At 39.6% G+C, this 19,994-nt stretch overlaps 1 non-coding gene across 1 annotated transcript; it reads left to right on the top strand.

Annotated features, from left to right (window-relative positions):
* Positions 1-2,837: 2,837 nt before the first annotated feature.
* LOC125999830 (small nucleolar RNA SNORA51) lies at positions 2,838-2,970 on the top strand. Its single transcript, XR_007492296.1, has one exon. It is a non-coding gene; the product is annotated as a small nucleolar RNA SNORA51 (small nucleolar RNA).
* Positions 2,971-19,994: the final 17,024 nt, after the last annotated feature.

Raw genomic sequence — 19,994 nt, forward strand, 5'->3', positions numbered from 1 at the left:
TTTAACCATGAACAATACTGAGTAAGGTCCCCAAATCCTTACTGAATGAGGTGAGTGAATGTGATTATCAATCGCAGAATGGGTCACTAGAGAGAGCCAAAGGGGTTTGGGAGAAAGGTATCTGGTATATCTATAGTAGCCGCATGTTTCAGATTTGGATCCATACTGTTGGCATATCAAATGATCAGGGCTTGCATTTTAAGTAGCTTAAATTATGCATCAAGAAAGCAAGAATACAATGCATGACTAGTTGCCATCATAAACTAATGCAAGATATGTAAAACTGAAGCATTGGGCTGGAGTTATAGTGTGGAGGCCTTTTGTTTTGAATGGGGCTGAACCAGGTTAATGCCTGGCACTGCCAGGAATAATTCCTGGGCAGAGAACCAGAAGAAATATCTAAGCGCTGCTTGGTGTGGCCCAAATTCCAAATAAAACTTAAAATAAAATAAAGCTGACACATGAAAGACATTTGAGGGCAGGGGTAGGGGTGACGTGATTTGTTTGATGGAACTAGCTCCATTCCTACCCTGACACCACAAGTGGTCGACTAGTACAATGCTACCCACTGAGCTATCACTATGGCAGGGGGATATTTTGTACTCGTTTGGGTATATGCTCGTGGGCTACTCCTGATTCTGCATTTAAGAAATTACCTGCCGATTTGGGAGACCATATGGGATCTCAGGGATCAGACCCACTACTCTATTTCTCCAGCCCCACAGGGACATATATTAGAGCTAGAGAAGTGCAGCCTTAAGGCCTACCTCTGTCCCGTGAGGTATGGTTTGCAGAGGCTGATACTCCAAGTAGAATGGGAAGCCCATTGCTGGTGTGGGACATTCTAAGTAACTTTGGAGACAGTCCTTAGCAATAGATATTCATATCTGCCTAAAGCTCTTCCTGTCAGGGCATTAAAGTGCCTTTGGAAACAAGTTCTCATTGGCGAAGTCATCGTGGACAGCCAAAGGGCAGAATCAAGGGCTTGTGATTAAGGCTCTATGCTAGCCTGATGGCCATTTTCAACATGCCTGGGACCCAGAAGTTCTAGGCGTCCAAGAAGTAGGGTTCTTAGAGATGTATTTGAAAACATGGTGACTGAGAAGTTATTCCTGCAAATGAATGTGGGGTGAAATACTAACTTAATCCTGGGTCTTTGGTCATACTGTAGTTCTGACACACAGGAAAGCATCATAACAGCTCCTCTATATCTCTGTTCTCACCTCAGTTAAGGCTGTGAGTCAAGCTTCATACCAAGCTTCCAAATTGTCTTTGTAGCCAGCTTCTGCCTCCTGGTGGCATCCTACTGAACTGATTCCATTCATTTCATTTAACAAGAACTTTTTTTTTTTTTTTTTGGTATATTGTCTCCACCACTGTAGAATAGTTCAGAGTTGGGCATTGAAAAGCCTCCTATCTTCTTTTCTTTTCTTAGAATTGCATTGTCAATTCTGAGTGTAAGATGGTTCCATACAAATTATAGAAGAGTTTTCCCTATGACTTTGAAAAAGGCCATTGGAATTTTAGTTCTGTGTTTTCCTCAATGTATTTTATGTTTTTTTGGTACAATCTCTAATTTTTTGGTCCACTTTTAAAACAAAATCTGGGTATGGGGTCAGAGAGATAGCATGGAGGTAAAGAGTTTGCTTTGCATGCAGAAGGATAGTGATTCGAATCCTGGCATCCCTTTTGGTCCCCAGAGCCTGCCATGAGCGATTTCTGAGCATAGAGCCAGGAATATCCCCTGAGTGCTGCCAGGTGTGACCCCCCCCCAGAACAAAGCAAAACAGAAAAACTGGTTATGACTAAGACATGGATCACTTGATTCTTCAGAATAGTTATCCAGTTTTCTCAGTAACATTTGTTGAAGAGGCTTACAATATGAAGCTCACCACAAAGAGTGGTGAATGCTGTTAGGGAAATAACTAACTTGCATGACAATGAAAGAAGTAGAATGCCTGTCTGGAATACAGGCGAGGTAGGGGAGAAGAGAGGGGACATTGGTTGTGGGTGAGAGGGGGTGTTCTGTTTATGACTGAAACCCAAGTATAATCATGCTTGTATTATGGTGCCAGAAAAAGATTTTATAAAAATAGAAAAAAATCAATAAATATATTGGAGATAGTTATTTGTTTTATGTTACAGAGAATTTGATTCACAAATGAAAATAGTACCATTCTAAACAGCCTTGCTAAGGGAGAAGGCATTAGCTTAATTTCCTACAAATTTTGGATGTTTCTGTCTGTGACATTCTTCCTGACTTAGAGTCTAATTTCAATTAATCATTAAATTAACTGCCAAACAAACAGCCTACATATTATTTATGTGGCTTTCTTCAGTATCATAGAAAGAAAACACAACTCAGTTAAAAATACAAACATTTCATTTGCAGAAACTTCCAAAGAGTTTAGAGAATGTATGAATATAATAGTAATTACATTAAAGTGATTGTTTCTCAGGAGAGAAAATTTTCAATCTAAAAAGCAATGGAACAAAGAAAACATTGACAATGAGTCTGCTTTAGTACTAAGATAAGGATTTGTAAATGTCAGACCTTTAATCATTTTGCTCATGTATTCTCCATGTGTTTTTCTATTCCTTAAGGTTTGGATTTATTTTTAAAAAACCACCATCATAACAGTTTGAAGGAGAAGAAAGACAAGAGAATAAAGATAAATGAGAGAAAAACAGAAGAGAGAAGAAATTAGGAGAAGTGCAAGGAACTTCATCTGTAAGGCACACTTGAGTCTTGAGCCATCATAATCAAGTTCTACTTCTTTTCTTTTTTTAGGTTCTGTAATTTTTATTTAAGAAAATAATTTGAAAAGAAAAGATAAGGCCTCCCAGTGCTTACCAGAGGTTGTTTTGTTACACTGACTGTACAGAAAGAGGAGGTACAGTAAATGCTCCCCCTATACACCTCTAACCAGGCCCTTTGCCTGGTCTGTATTGTGAATGGGGGGGGCAAAAAAAAAGAAAGTAATTTCAAACAAGATGACGATATTTGGGAAATTTCTCAGACTGAGGGCCAGCAACCACCAAAATCTCTACACTCACTCATTCCCACCAAATAGGTAGAGATTTGTGAACAGTTTGCAGAAGAACGGGAAAAGCAAAATCTAACTCTTATTTTTAAAGGTGTTTATGTCATCCAGGAATTATGTAATAGAATTATAGATTTTATGCCCATTATCTAGCAAAGGTTAGAAAACAGCCATCAGACCACTGGTATGGATTTAATAAAGTGAGTACAAGGATATTTTAATACAAATCTAAATTGATAAAATTGTTTATGATAACAATTTAATAATTACTCTGGCCCTGTAAGTATGCTCTATATATTATTCTTGGGAAATATTTGTAGCTCTAAACCAACATATATCTGTATAAGTTATACACATTTTTAGTGGTTTAAAAAGATATTTGCCTGAATATTAAATAGGAAAATAGTTTAGTGGATTTTAATTTGATCATAGATCTTTGGATGAAAGTTTAAGACACATCTTAAGTGAGATTATAATCAAATGAGATTAAACAAATACAAACTCGTTACTTCACTGATGGATACTAAAAATGAAAGACACTCTTGCAATAATTTTCAGAGACAAAACAGAGGATGACATGAAGCTCACCACAAAGAGTGATGAGTTTAGTTAGAAAAATAACTACATTGAGAACTATCCTTACAAAGAGAAAATATGAATAAAATAGAAAGCCTGTCTAGAGTACAGGAAATACGGGAGTGGGGTGGGGAGGAGGGAGATTTGGGACATTGGTGATGGAATATTGCACTGGTGATGGGGGGGTGTTCTTTACATGACTGAAACCCAACCACAATCATGTTTGTAATCAAGGTGTTTAAATAAAATGTTATTAAAATACTTAAAAATGAGCATATGTATTAATTGTCTTACAGACTTCACAACCCCACATATAGTTATTCTTCATGTTTTATTACATGAGAATGATTGCCTCTTTGTCAGTACCATGTCAAACATAAAATGATAAAGATTACATTTCAGATTAAGGTTTAATTCTAATACTCAAGTGGACTAAATAAAATATATTTGTTTAGACAAAAGTAAGTTAATTGTCCATATAGCTGATGGTTATAATGGAGAACCTCAATTTTAATCCATTAGTCTCAGCTTGTCACCATTCAAGTACCATGTTGTTTTTATATAGACATATTTTAAAATCTAGGAGTGTTAGGCCTCTCAATGTTTTTTTCCAGGAAGACTTTAGGAATTTCTGGTTTTTTTCCATTCATAATTAGTAGTGTTCATTCTAATTCCTTGAAAAATGCCTTTGATGGGGATTGCATAAGTCTACATAATGCTTTGGGTGGGACAGACATTTTGGCAATATACATTTTTCCAATGCATAAACCAGGAATTCTTTCCATTTTCCTATATATTTCTATCATAAGTGACTTAGACTTTATAGCATAGTTCTTATAGAACCTTTGCTTAGTTTATTCCTTAAGTATTTTATTCTGGGCATATTTTAGAAATGGAATAAATTTTCTTTATCTCCATTATTTCTACTTTATTGTTTTCCTCTAAAGGGTATTGAATTTGTGACTTGTTATTTTCTGGTGTTTCTAAGAGTTTTTAGTGGAACTTTTATGGTATATTAGCATGCCATCTGCACATAGACTTCTTTTTCTATTTAAATCTCTTAAATTTCTTTTTTATCTAGTTGCAGTGGAGACTTCCAATAACATATTAAATACTAGTGGTAAAAGGAAATATCCCTGCCCTGCACCTAACATCAGGGAAGTATTTCAGTTTTTTCACCATTGATTATGGGTTGTTGTATAAGGGCAAGTCTATCTTGAGGAATATACATCAACCCCAGTTTTATTAAGGGAATTTATCTTCATTAGATTGATCTGTGCATCAGTATTCTTTTAAACTTTGTTCAAACATTTTAAAAATTTGTTTAGGACATATTTAGGGGTGTATTGCCATTCCTTGCAGTTCTTTGGGGCTACTTCTGCTCTCTATACAGGGATAACTTGTACCAGATGCAGGAAAAAGTATGTTGTACTAGGGAATCTAACCCAGGTCAGTCATATGCAAAGCAAACTTTCTACCCACTGTGCTGTCACATTGAACTGGGGACATTTTTTCCTTGTTTGCGAACTATGCTCATGGGTTATTCATGGTTCTGCATGCAGGAATCGCTGCTGGTGTGCTTGGTAGAACAGACAAACTATCAGAATTCAAACCCACTGTTCTATATCTACAGCCTGTAAAGGACATACTTTAGTGATAGAGAAATGCAGCTTTAAAGCCTACCTCTGTCCCATGCTGTATGGTGTGCAGAGGCTGCAAAAAGCAAACGAACTCCAAGTAGAATCGGAAGCCCATTGCTAGTAATGATCATTTCACTTAACATTGGAGACAGTCCTTAGCGATAGATATTAATATTTGCCTAATGCTCTTCCTGTCGGAGGGTCCAAATTAGTATGAAGGTGTCTTTGGGAATAGGTTCACATTGGCCAAGTCATCATGTCCAACCAAAGGAAGGAATCAAGAGCATGTGATTAAGGCTCTGAGCTAGACCGGGCCAAGTTCAAGTTCCCTGGCCTCCAGAAGTTCTAGTCCTCCAAGAAGTGGGGTTAATATATGCATTTGAAAACCTGGCGACTGACAAGCTGCTCATGCCAGATGACTGTGGGGTGAAATGCAACCTTAATCCTGAGACTGGGCAAGTTGTGGGTACCACCCACAGGAGAGTCTCAGAGGAGCTCCTCTGTACCTGTTCTACACCCAAGTCAGGCTGTGAGTCAAACTTCACAACACTTTCCCTTCTTATCTTTGTAGCTAGGTTCTGGACCCTTTGTAGCATCTTACGAAATTCACCTTTAGTTGGATTGCATTCGAAGGTTTAGTTTGAGGGGCGTTGGGTCACACCAGCAGAGCTCAGGGGATAGTCCTGGCTCAGCACTCAGAAATTGCTCCTGGGATGTACTGGGATGCCTATATGGGATGCCAGGAATAGAATTGAGGTCCATCCACAGTTGGCCACATGCAAGGCATATGTCCTAACGCTGTCCTATTGCTCCGGCCCCCACATTGGATGATTTTAATGATACTGCTTCTGTGAGAAACTAGACACTATAAGACCACAGCAGCAAGTGGCAAAATAATTCCTCATATTTATATCTTTATATACATGTCATCGAATGGTGTTAAACACAGATCTCTTGAGTTCTAGATAGGTTTGTCATTTATTTGCCTTGCACATATCTGACCCTGATTTGATTCCTAGAACTACAGGAATGACTCGAGCAAAAGGACAGGCTGAGCTCCAAAAGGTGTATTCCCCACTCTGAAGAAAAGAAATGAAAGTATGTACTGGAGCCAAGGATCTGACTCAGTGGGAACATTGCATATTAAAGGCCTTGGGTTCACTCCTTGGTACTGCATGGTAAGTACTAAGAACACTGCCTGGGTGAGGTGCTTGCTGGCTTGTGGCTGAAACAGTTTGATCCCCATCATAGGTGCTGATGAACACCAGGAGGGATCTGTAAAAACAAATGGAATAAACAAAAACAAAGCCAAGAATGGGCTGGAGTGGTGGTATAGCAGGTAGGGACTAACTGACACAGGTTCAATCCCTGGCACACCTGTGTTTTCTAGAAAGAGATTGAATTGACAGGAATTTTTTATAATAAATAATGTACTTGGGACTGAACGCTGATGTTTTTCTTTTGTAGATCATAGCTAGAGATGCTTGGGGCTGTAGCTGGAGTTACTACGTTTGCTATCCCACAGATCGAAGTTGGATATTCTGTATGTACAACCTTTCAGCCTGTTCAGCTGCCTCTCCTGCATTTTATTCATAATGACTGTCACTTGGCTTCCAAAGTTCTAAAAACATGGATTCCAGCGTTTAGAAAACTGTTGAAAATACTTTTGTGACTTGCAGTCTAGGGAGGATAGTATAGCTGGTAATGTTCTTGCTTTACACACGGCTGACCCAGGTTCAATCCCTGCCATCTCATATGGTCCCCTGAGCCTGAATAATCTTAAGGATATCTGTGTGTGTCCCTCCCCAAAATCCTAAAACAAAACTTTTGCAATATTTTATTCTGTGCAGCACAGAACCATTAGATCATCTATCTAGACTGCTCAAATATTAGCCAATCAATAATAATAAACAACACTTGTTCCTAGAAACTCTTAATTGTCCCGGAGATTTTCTCTGTGGCTGCTACTTCCCTAGTACAATGGCTGAGCAGAAGCTACGAGGATCCATAAACTCTATAAAAACTTGGTAGACAACGAGGATTGCCAGTGTTGCTAAGCCAAGTTTCTTATTTGTGTGTGTGTGTGTGTGTGTGTTCAATCATCAGGATACAAGGTTTAAAAACTGCCTTATGGTTTCACAAAACAGTTTTAGAAAAGATACCCAACACAGTGACTATATTGTAGTAGATCTGATTTAGCATATAACTTTTGCTTTAATTGGGAGTTTGCATCTGACAAATAATTGATAATAGATACGAGAGGGAAAATTATCTTTTGCATCTTTTAGATAGGGACATAGTACAGGAGGTCAGGCTCTTTCTATGAAGCCAAATGGTAATAATCTCTTTAAAGTTTTTATTGATTAAAATCCTGTCATTTAAAATGTTACTAAAAATAATTTGAGATTCACATAACTCCAGAAACACACCCATCCCTAGGATCCCAAAACTAGTTTTTTTTGACCCCTCAAGTCAGTTGGGAAGAACAGTTTCTCCCTTTGTACCTTTGTTGCTGATTTGTTCTTTATTTTTAAGTCTAAATAAGGGAGAGATCATTTTCTATCTTTTCTTTTCCTTCTGACTTCACTCAGACGAATATCATTTAGTTCCATCCATGATGCTGTAAATTGCATGATTTTGTTCTATTGTAGATCTGCATAGTATTCTAATATATATGTAAATGAGAACATCCTGAACAATAGTCTGTATTTGGGCATTTTGGGTTTCTATAACTTGATTATTGTATTGAGTGTGTCAATGAACGAAGTTGTTTACATATCCTTTCAAATGATATTTTGTGTTTTAGGGGAATAGATACCAAGTATTGATATGTCTGATTTGTATGGGAATTCTATTCTATTTGTTGATAGATACCCATTTTTCTTTCCATACGTGTTTAATTCTCACATCAGAGGATAAGGGTTCCTACCTCACCAAAACCCTGTCAACACTTGTTGTTTCCAGACTTTTGATATGATTCATTCTTACATATGAGATACGATATCTCATTGCTCTTTAGACTTGTAGTTCACTAGTTATGATAAGTAATGGACATTTTTTCTTTGAGAAAACTGTCTGTCATCTTTGGGAGAGTATTTTTTCATCTTCCCTCCCGTTTCTGGATGACTCATTAAGATTTGTGTTACTGAGTTTTCTGAGTGTTTATATATCTTGAAAGTGTGAAATCATTTTCTCCCATTCAACAGAGTGTGTTTTATTAAAGCCAAAGTTTCTTTCACTGTGCGAAAGAAGCCTTTTAATTTATTATGCTCCTTTTTTTGTTGCTTTTGGTTTTATCACTGTGGTCATCCCATTAGAGATTCCTCAGCATTCAATTTCCTAGATTTCTGATGTGTCCTTCAATATAGTAGACACACACACACACACACACACACACACACACACACACACACATGGTGTATGGTCTAATCGTAAGATCTTCAATCCACTTTAGGTTTATTTCTGTGAATGGTCTGATGTATGTTCTAATTTTATTTTTAAAATGTGCCTATCCACTTTTCCCAACAACATTTGTAAAAGATATTTTCTTTGCTTTACTTCGTATATTTAACTCCTTTATCAGAAATTAGCTTGTCATAAATCTGGGTCTTTAATCAGGACTCTCAATTCTGTTCCACTGACCTAACAGTCTACCTCTGTTTATTTTTATATAATTTCTTTTTATAAGCACTGTGGTTACAAAATTGTTCATGGTTGAATTTCAGTCATAGAATTACACTACCCAGTGCACACTTTCTGACACCAATGTCCCCAGTTTTCCTCCAACCCACCTTCCCCCCACCTGCCTCTGGGGAGGCATTATACCTCTCTATCTCTCTCTCTTTTCTTCTTTGACACTAATATGGACTACTGCTACCATACATATCATTTTATTACATTTCAGCACCCAGTTTTCATCCAGAATGATCAGTTCCATCTATTATTGTCAGAGTCAACCATTTACTATCCTAACTTCATTTTCCAATCACTGTGCCAAGCTTCCTAAAATAGATGAGTGGCTATAGAAGCTGTAGCACAACTACACAAGGCAACACTAAACAGCTTTTAGGAAAGATGAAGTCATGACATTTGCTTTTATATGGATGAATATGGAAATTACAAAGCTCTGTGAAATGAGTCATAGCAAGAGGGTTAGACATAGAATAATACCACTCATTTGTGGGATATAAGAAAAATATGTAGTATGGTAATACTATGCAGAGAAAATAGAGATGATGATCAGGAGGTCTGCTACTCTATTTTTATTCCAGTACCAAACAGCTTTGATTATTAAGTAGTTACAGCATGTTCATTATGTGGGTTCAATCATAGAAAATAAACCCCCTTCACCAGTGCTATATTTCAATTCATTCCTGTTTCTACATATAGTTTATCCTCCCTGGTTGTTTGGATATATTCCATTTACATATACATGCATAAGTGCATAGGCATATTTATTGTACAAATATATGACTATTAAAGATGTGAATATTTAGATGTATATCACACCTGGAGGGCCCTAAGTTGCTGATCAGCTACAACCATGGCAACAACAGCTGTTATTTTACTGTATTTTATTGTATTTTTGGAAGCAAAATAAAGAAAGATGGGAGGGGAGAGAAAGAGAGAAGTACTTGTTTGAGTGAGAATAGAGCCTTTTCCAGTTTTTGAAGTTTTGCATTGCCAACTTACTGTATTAAGTGGGGAGGAGGGATATTTGGGACATTGGTTTTGGAAATGTTGCACTGGTGATGAGGGGGTGTCCTCTTATATGACTGAAACCCAACCACAATCATGTTTGTAACCAAGGTGTTTAAATAAAAAATTATTTAAAAAAAGAAAAAAATTTTGATACACTTTTCAATTTTCTTCGAAGTTTGTTTTCTATGTGTTGCTATACTACAGAAATAAAAAAGTGATTTATTGTGCCAAAGAGCCCAACTTTGCTAGCAAATGGTAATTTATATTTCTTTGTTTATTCTTTGTGCACAACAGTATAACGTGTGACTAATGTTAGTTTTACTTCATTCTTTTCTTTTTTTTTAGTCATATGTGTTTATTTGGGAGAACCAAACATGTGAACATAATAAAACAACAGTATTTTAGCTAAAAGAATATTATATATGTTTTGTGTGTAACAAATACATTAATTTTGCTGATCTTGAGATGGGATTAATGTACACTTCCATATATTTTTATATTTTATTTAAACAACTTGATTACATATATCATTATTTTCGGGTTTCAGTCATGTAAAGAACACCACCCATCACCAGTGCAACATTCCCATCACCAATGTCCCAAATCTCCCTCCTCCCCACCCAACCCCCATCTGTACTCTAGACAGGCTTTCCATTTCCCTCATACATTCTCATTATTAGGACAGTTCAAAATGTAGTTATTTCTCTAACTAAACTCATCACTCTTTGTGGTGAGTTTCCTGAGGTGAGCTGGAACTTCCAGCTCTTTTCTCTTTTGTGTCTGAAAATTATTATTGCAAGAATATCTTTCATTTTTCTTAAAACCCATAGATGAGTGAGACCATTTTTCGTTTCTCTCTCTCTCTCTCTGACTTATTTCACTCAGCATAATAGATTCCGTGTACATCCATGTATAGGAAAATTTCATGCCTTCATCTCTCCTGACAGCTGCATAATATTCCATTGTGTACATGTACCACAGTTTCTGTAGCCATTCGTCTGTTGAAGGGCATCTTGGTTGTTTCCAGAGTCTTGCTATGGTAAATAGTGCTGCAATGAATATAGGTGTAAGGAAGGTGTTTTTGTATTGTATTTTTGTGTTCCTAAGGTATATTCCTAGGAGTGGTGTAGCTGGATCGTATGGGAGCTCGATTTCTAGTTTTTGTTTTCAATTTGCTTGGTTACGTTACATTTTCTTGACGCTACTATACTTGTTAGAACTTTATTGGGTTTCCGTCAATTGTTGATGAATCAAGTGCATTCTTGTCTTTCTTTGTTCTGAACTTGGGGGGATGTTGGATATTTTGGCATTAAGTATAATGCTTAGAGGCTGGAGACATAGCACAGCAGTAGGGCATTTGTCTTGCATGCAGCCAACCTGGGAGGGACCATGTTTGATTCTTGGCATCCCATATGGACCCCAGCCAGTCGGGCTACTTCAGAGTACAGAGCCAGGAATAACCCCTGAGCGCCACTGGGTGTGGCTCAAATCCAATCAATCAATAAAGTTTAAAAAAGTATAATGCTTAACATAATTAGTATAGATATGCTTTACCAGGTTAAGAAAGTCGACAGGCCAAAGAGATAGTAAAAGAATTAAGGTACTTAACCTTTCATGTGGAAGATGTTTTCCACTCCTGTAACTTCCTTTTTGCTCACCTTGAGAGTCAGACCTGCCCACAGCTGGGAGGGGTCTTTGTCTTCTTGTTTTGCTCAACAGGAGGAGCAGAAGGGGGATTCTGAGGGAGGACTGAGAAAGGATTCAGCAAGAGAGGTAGCTGGCAGAAACAAGGAGATGTCAGGGCAGTTGATGAGAGCTTGCTGAACAGGTTAGCCTAGGTGGCTAGGATGTATTATCAATAAAGCTTCATGTCTCCTGAAACCTGACTGCCTGTGGATCGTTCCCTCGTGGCTATGCTGAACCCTCAGACATGCAGGCTGGAGGGAGTTGCAGGCGCATGGCCTGGGCCAGCAGATAAAGGCCTCACCATCCATCTCACCATCATCTACCTCCATCCAGGACTCAATAATTAATATGTTTTTCAACAGAAACCCCAATTGTAGTCCCATACTACACTGAGCACTGCCCTAAGTGATCCCTGAAAAGAGAGTTGTTAGTAGCCCTCGACTATTACCTGGAGCAACACAAGCATTGCCTTCAATCAGAAGATGACTTTCTATCCCATCTATAAAAACGATAAAAAGGTTTTTCCCCTTTTTGTTGTTATGGCTAATGTGGTACATTGCATTCATTTATTTATTTTTGGTTTGGGGGCCACACCCGGCGGTGCTCAGGGATTACTCCTGGCTATCTGCTCAGAAATAGCTCCTGGCAGGCACTGGGGACCATATGGGACACCGGGATTCAAACCAACCACCTTAGGCCCTGGGTTGGCTGCTTGCAAGGCAAGTGCCACTGTGCCATCTCTCCGGCCACACTGCATTTATTTTTAAATTTTAAGGAAATCTTGCTTTTCTCTAAATATACCCAACAAATAGGAGCTCTTGCTATATATTCCCTGGTCGTTTCTTCATTTTGGAGGGTGCACACCTGACAGTGCTCAGGACCCACTCTCGTTCTAGACTCAGAGGCCATCTTATGGCTTTATTCTCAGGAGTCACTCTTCTGGCAGTGCTTGAAGGACCATGTGCACTGCCTGGAATTGAATCTGGGTCACTAAAAGCCAGTGTCTTAACCCCTGTGCTATCTGTCCATCCTTGTATTTTATGTTCTCATGTTTTGTTCAGAAATTTTATAGGTCTATTCAGGAGAGATCTTGGTCACTATTTTTCTTCTGCTTTCATAATTTTATATTCATAATTTTTATATTGATCTCTTTCTATTTGGAGAGATATTTATCTATAGAACTGAGCTTACATGGGAGGAGCTCAGAAGATATCCTTAGGACTCTTGGCTGGAAGCAGACTCTCTGGTGCTGGGTGTGGTGTTGCAATGATGTATGCGTGAAAAATGGGTAGAACAATATTGCAAAATCCTGCTTCCTCAAAAAAAGGTTAAATGAATGCGAATTATTCTAGAGAGAAAATTGAATGTCATTGATTTGACTTATAGTTAATTATGAAAATATTCATTAATACCAAAGAAAAGGATCAAAGAGAACGAAATGGTATGCCACATGCTTCCCCATGCAATGCTAGGAGCCAGTGTGTGGCTAAAAGCATATAAAGAATATAATAAAAGTAGGTAATTGTATTTTTGTTCACTGTGAAGTGATGAAAACTGATCACCTGTAGGTGATAATTGGCACTGAGTGACATGTATGATAGTTAACTTTTTATCACAAAACTTTTATGTTGTACTTGCTCCTTCAAGCTCTTTCTCTTAAATATACATTTCACTGCATATCTCTGGATCTTTTTGCTCGATCATCCAAGCTCCAGTTTCATTATTTTGTTTTGATTTTTGTATGTTGCAGCTTGTGGCCCTCAACTTCCATTCGTAGGTATCGAGATCCACCTCTGATCACTTTTCCTCCATATTTATGTGGAAAAACTTTAATTTCCTCACTCTCTGAGCCTCTATATTTTGCTGTCATTTACCTGCTAGACCTATCTGCCCTAAATTTCATTCTATTATGGTATCAATAATATAAAAAGATAAATCCCATGAGACTCAGTCTTGTTTTTGGTCACCTCTTTTGGGAGTGTTACTTCTCCCAAGATGTTGTCAGGCACCTCATGAACCCCAAGGGTGATTCTCAGTTAACTGAGAAAATGCACCAATTCAAGGGACTAAGGATATAATGCTTGTTTAAGCCTTGAAATGCCAGAGATTACCTAGGCTACAGACAATACTTGGTGGTCTCCGGGGCAGTATCTGGTGATCCTTGGGTGACAATGTGGTGTCTGGAATACCATGAACACATACTCGGAGGGCACAGCAATGTATTTTCTCTCTTCCCCTTGGTTCACTTCATCTTTGGATGAATAATTTCAGATGCAAATACAGACAGGGTTGTGGATTCATTTCTCTCCTGTATTATCCTTGTTCAAAGCCTCCAGCCTCTCTATTTGAGTATATGCATGTTGTTTGGTTCATCTGCCCAGGCCTATGTTTATTACCAAGGCCAGGTATATTTGTGGGTTTTTCTTTCATATAGCTTGAGACTTCAATCATGTAAGGCCAGATTTGTCTGTGTGAACACACTTTTCACATTTCAAACTCTAGCCACAGAGGCTAAAGCCACATTGGCTTAACCATTCTGGGGACCCTTAGAGTGTCTGAATGAAGTTTATGCCTATCATTTCATCTTTGCCACTTAGATATTCTTGAGTATATAAATAATGTACCTTAATCGAAAATGGGGAGTCAACTCTTCAATTGCTCACCAATAGTCTCTAAGGATCCCCAGTTTACATGCCTCTATTTCAGTCCCAAAACTCTCACCAGATCAAGACATATCCTAAATGAAGTATTTTCTAGTGTAACAAATTCTGGTCTCAGAACTCACTTGAGATGGTGGAGACCTGGTCTAGGGTGAATTGCTCCACTATAATAACCTAATTAAATTTCTTAACTTCCATGAAAGTAAAGAAAAATCTCAAAATAACATCCATTCTGGCAGTTTTCCATCTCCAATACCTTGTTGACATTGCACACTATATTATGTGTTTGTCATTCTAACTCTGCTATTACTTCTTTGCGTTTCTCTGCACTACATGCCCATTTCTTTCCTTGTCCCCATCAATGACCCTCCTCGCTCCATTTCCCCCTTCATATCCCTATGCCCCCACACATCTCTTCTCTTCTGCTCCACCAGGCCCTGCTCTCTGATCTCCCTTCATCGTGCCTTCAACCCTTGTCTCAGTGATCTGATTAAGCCTGGCTGAAACTTCGTGTCTTTCATCTGTGTAGTGGGAGGCTGGGCTAGAAATCTATTGTGCATTCACATTCCCTTCTCCAGATTTTCTTTTCTTTTATAGGTCTCTCCCAAGCAAATCCAAACTTTTTCATTTCTCCTCTAATTTCATTCATGATGTTCAAATGTTCAGATATCTGCTCTCACTTTACTTGGAAAGATATTCCTCATTTCCAATACTATCTCTGAGGAATAAACCTTGCAGTTTTTTAAAGCATACATGCATGGTATAAAAAGAGAAAGGTTTTTTGACTTGTTTGGAGGGCTCACCTGGCTGTGTCCAGGGCTTAATCTTAGTTCTACACTCAGGAACTATTCCTAGAGGTCTTGGGGGACTCTATGGGGGTACGATGATGGATCTTGAGTAAGTCACATGCTAGGCAAGAGCCCTACCCTCTATCCCCATGAGTATAAAGTTTATGCTCAAAATAGACCAGCACGCAATTCCTGAAATTGTTCCTGAGTGAAGCTATCAACTCAACTGACAGTTTCTATAACCCCATGTTACTCATCATTAGTATGTGATTCTATATAATTTAATGATACACTGTCTTATTCTTGAGGACATGAAATTGACAATCACAAAATCCATCAATTATGATATATAAAGGGAAGTCATTACATTGAAAATCCCCTGTGAAAGTTCTATGGCCTTCTTCCTTCGTTCTCTTCCTTCCTTCTTTCCTTCTTTCCTTCTCCTTTCCTTCCTTCCTTCTTTCCTTCTCCTCCATCCTTCCTCCCTTCTCCTTCCTTCCTTGTCCTTCCTTCTCCTTTCCTTCCTTCTTGTTTCCTTCCTTCTTCTTTCCTTCTCCTTCCTTCTTCCTGCCTCCCTTCTCCTTCCTTCTGCCTTCCTTCTCCTTTCCTTCCTTCCTTCCTTTTCCTCCATCCTTCATCCCTTCTCCTTCCTTCCCCTTCCTTCTTCTCCTTTCCTTCCTTCTTCTTTCCTTCCTTCCTTCTCCTTCTTTCCTTCTCCTTCCTTCTTATTCTTGTCTTCCTTCTCCTTCTTTCCTTCCTTCTTCCTTCCTACCGTCCTTCCTTTTTCCATCCTTTCTTCCTACCTTGCTTCCTTCTTCTTTCCTTCTCCTTCCTTCTTCCTGCCTCCCTTCTCCTTCCTTCTGCCTTCCTTCCTTTTCCTCCATCTGTCCTCCTTTCTCCTTCCTTCTCCTTCCTTCTTCTTTCCTTCCTTCCTTCTTTCCTTCTCCTCCATCCTTCCTCCCTTCTCCTTCCTTCCTTCTCCTTCCTTCTTCTCCTTTCCTTCCTTCTTGTTTCCTTCCTTCTCATTCTTTCCTTATCCTTCCTTCTTCCTGCCTCCCTTCTCCTTCCTTCCTTCTCCTTTCCTTCCTTCCTTCCTTCTCCTTTCCTTCCTTCCTTCCTTCCTTCCTTTTCGTCCATCCTTCCTCCCTTCTCCTTCCTTCCCCTTCCTTCTTCTCCTTTCCTTCCTTCTTCTTTCCTTCATTCCTTCTCCTTCTTTCCTTCTCCTTCCTTCTTATTACTGTCTCCCTTCTCCTTTTTCCTTCCTTCCTTCTTCATTCCTACCATCCTTCCTTCTTCCATCCTTTCTTCCTACCTTGCTTCCTTCTCCTTCTTTCGTTCATCTTTCTTCCTTCTGCCTTTCTTCTCCTTCCTACCTTCATTATTTCTTGTTCTTCCTTCTCTTTCCTTCCTTTTCCTTCCTTTTTTCATTCTTCCTTTCTTCTTACTTCCTTCCTACCTTCCTTCCTAACTTTCTACCTTCCTTCCTACCTTTCTTCCTTACATACTACCTTCCTCCTACATTCCTTCCTACATCCTCCTTCCTTCCTTCTTCATCCTTCCTTCTCCTTCTTTCCTTTCCCCATCCACTCCGCCCTTTCTTCTTTCCTTCCATCCTTCTTTCTTGTTTTAGGGATACTTCCAGTGATGCTCACAATTTACTTCTAGCACTATATTCAGAAATTATTACTTTCTGGCTCATGGGATCATTTAGAATTCCAGGGATTGTCATGTTGGCCACATGCAAGGCAAACATCCTACCAGCTGTGCTTTCACTTCAGCCCCTCTAGCTTTACTCTGCTGTCTTTCTGAGACTCTTCTAAATATACCAATTTAGACCCCAGCTTCATAGAATGGAGGCCTATTGTAGTCAGGCATTTTATTTCCCAATCAAACCAAAAAGAACATCCAGGGACAGGAGAGAGATAACAATAGGCTAATCACATGCTTTGCATGATGCATTCAGGGCATGCAGGAGGCACCAGTCTGACTCCCCACACTGCATATATCTCCTGAGTAGTACTGGGAGCAACCCCTAAGAACAGAGCCAGGAGTGGTCCCATAATAAGTCCTTAAAATTCCATAACCTGCTCTTTCCTTCCTGGAGGCCTGGAGGTTCTGCCAGCATGGGGTTTGGCAGCCCTGCACCATGCCAAAGGCCTCTCCAACCAGGCCTAGGAAGGGGTGCAGAACATGGGTCCCCCCAGCACCCCTCTACCTCCTTCCTCCGAAACTCCAGGGCTTCCCCCTGGGCCACAGGTCTGGACAAGCCATCGAGGTGGGTCCCTTGGAGGAGCTTTTTGGTTTCCCTAGGTTTTCCCTATTTCCCTCCAGGCTCCAGAGGGAGGGTTTGGGTGGGGGGTTTTGACATTCCAGCCTTCCAGCCCTTGAAGGATATCTTTCCTTCCTGGGGCCGGGAGGTTCTGTCAGCATGGGGTTTGGCAGCACTGCGCCATGCCAAAGGCCTCTCCAACCAGGCCTAGGAAGGGGTGCGGGACATGGGTCACCCCAGCACCCCTCTACCTCCTTCCTCCAGAACTCCAGGGCTTCCTCTGGGCCACAGGCCTGGGCAAACCAGCAAGGTGGGAATAGCAGCACAATAGGTTCTGGCTTCAGGAAGTCCCAGAAAGTTTCCTTACTAAACCTGTACATTGTGACAGATATTGACAAATTGTGACAGATACTGACAAATATTTGAATATCATTGTATTTCATCTGTTTGTCATAATCTGAAAGCCACCCAGGAGCTCGTTTTATTCTTTTACTCCCTCACCCTCACCTCCTATTACCCCACATTTAACCATTTTTTGTACTAATGAGTTTTGTGTTGGCCAAGGTGGATTACATATCGTTCACAGTAATTTTTTTGGTGGAATCTGAAGCTTCAGTAGGCAACACATGGACAGCATGGCTCCACGCTGTAGGATCTTTGTCCAAGCTGAGGGGAAGATGCAGCCTCAATTGCCCCCCACAGCCTTCTCTCTCCTACCTCCCGATCCCCAGGATTGTTCCTGGACACCTGCTCAGGGTCCCAACAAGTGGGTTCTGGCGAGGAGCAATTTAAAGGAGACCCCAGGATTTCTCGTTCCTGTAAGGGGCTGGGAGGGGACTAGTGAACTGCCGACTTCCAGCAATTAGGAAGCAAACGCCTCTTGGGGAGTCGGATGCTTTATCAGGCAACACGGGGAGGACATGGCTCCATGTGCTCTTCGCTTGTCCAAATCACAGACCAAAGTGGTGTCTCAGAAACAACACCCTCCCTCTTGACTATTTCTAAAACATGAAAGGACATGTGTATCTCCTTTGTATATCTCAGATGTATTCTCTTAACATCTATAACTTTTCAAACATCATATAGTGACTATTTTGCCCACTGGTATTGTTATTTGATTGTTTGATTTTCTCCCTTTGAGATCTGTTTTATAAGCAATACTTGTAGAAGAGTATCTCTGTATAGATTTCATGCTTGAACCAAGTTACGGGCAAAGTTGGACTTTATTCGTCGGCCCCCAGATGCAAGAACAATATCTTGAGGCATTGCTTCTCTTTTGCATAGGCACATTAAAATGGGAAAAATACATATGCAAACAAGTTCTTATCTAATAGAGATGGGAACACAAATTTGGTAATGCAATTAGGCCTTATACCCTGAACATTGGCATAAGGATTTGGCTTAGTCCTCAGAAGAATGGGCATTGCCCACACACACCTGAACAATGGATACCATCTATGGAAAAAAACACAATTGTCTATAACATTTCCAGGATCCAAGTCTCTACCAGAGAAGATCTACCACTGCACTGCTTTGGCATTGAATTACTCCAAAGAGGACTCTCAACACCCAGACGACTCAACAACAGCCTGCTTGCAGGGCAGATCGCTCAGCATTTAATGGTATGCTGAAATAGAGGATGCTCCATATCAGCCTGACATCAATGAAAGAAATACACAGAATTCAGAATCTTTAAATATAAGAACCTGATACCAACAATAGCTAAAGTGTGAAAAAGTTTCACCTGGACCACTGAGAATGACTCGGGTTGGACAGATGGTATGCGTGGAACCCAGAGTCGGTGTTATGCCAATAAACTTCTGGGGTGAGGCCTTTTTGTAATCAGGCCAAGGATATTTTTCCATTTTCCCCATATTTTTCTGGACCTATGCAAAAAACGGCGATTGCCACTATCACACCTTTACTATATATATTTTTTACTCTTTAAGGAAAAAATACAATTTACTGAACTTAAAAACAAATAACTGTAGTAGAATGCCTGTCTCGAATACAGGCAGGAGATGGGAAGGGGGGGAATGTTACATTGGTGAAGGGGGGTGTTCTGTTTGTGACTGTAACCCAACTATGATCATGTTACTTAAATAAAAATATTTTTTAAAATGTCCATAAACTACTTGAAACAAATTATTAGAAACAGCCTTCAATATTTAACAGAAGGGAGGAGAAATCTAAAAGAGACTAATTTTTACAAGGGCAGAAGTGTTTGTAAGAACAAAAACAGACTTACCTGACGTTTGCTTTCCTTTGCTGTCTCCAATCACACAACAGTCTCGAGCTCTATATGTACCACAGTTTCTTTAGCCATTCATTTGTTAAAGGGCATCTTGGTTGTTTCTAGAGTCTTGCTATGATATATAGTGCTGCAATGAATATAGGTGTAAGGAAGGGATTTTTGTATTGTAGATTTGTGTTCCTAGGGTATATTCCTAGTAGTGGTACAGCTGGATCATATGGGAGCTCAATTTCCAGTTTTTGGAGCAATCTCCATATCCCTTTCCATAAAGGTTGAACTAGATGACATTCCCACAAGCAATGGATAAGAGCTCCTTTCTCTCCACATCCCCACCAACACTGTTTGTTCTCATTCTTTGTGATGTGTGCCAATCTCT

Source organism: Suncus etruscus, chromosome X, assembly GCF_024139225.1.
Source record: "Suncus etruscus isolate mSunEtr1 chromosome X, mSunEtr1.pri.cur, whole genome shotgun sequence".
NCBI classification, from domain to species: Eukaryota; Metazoa; Chordata; class Mammalia; order Eulipotyphla; family Soricidae; genus Suncus; species Suncus etruscus.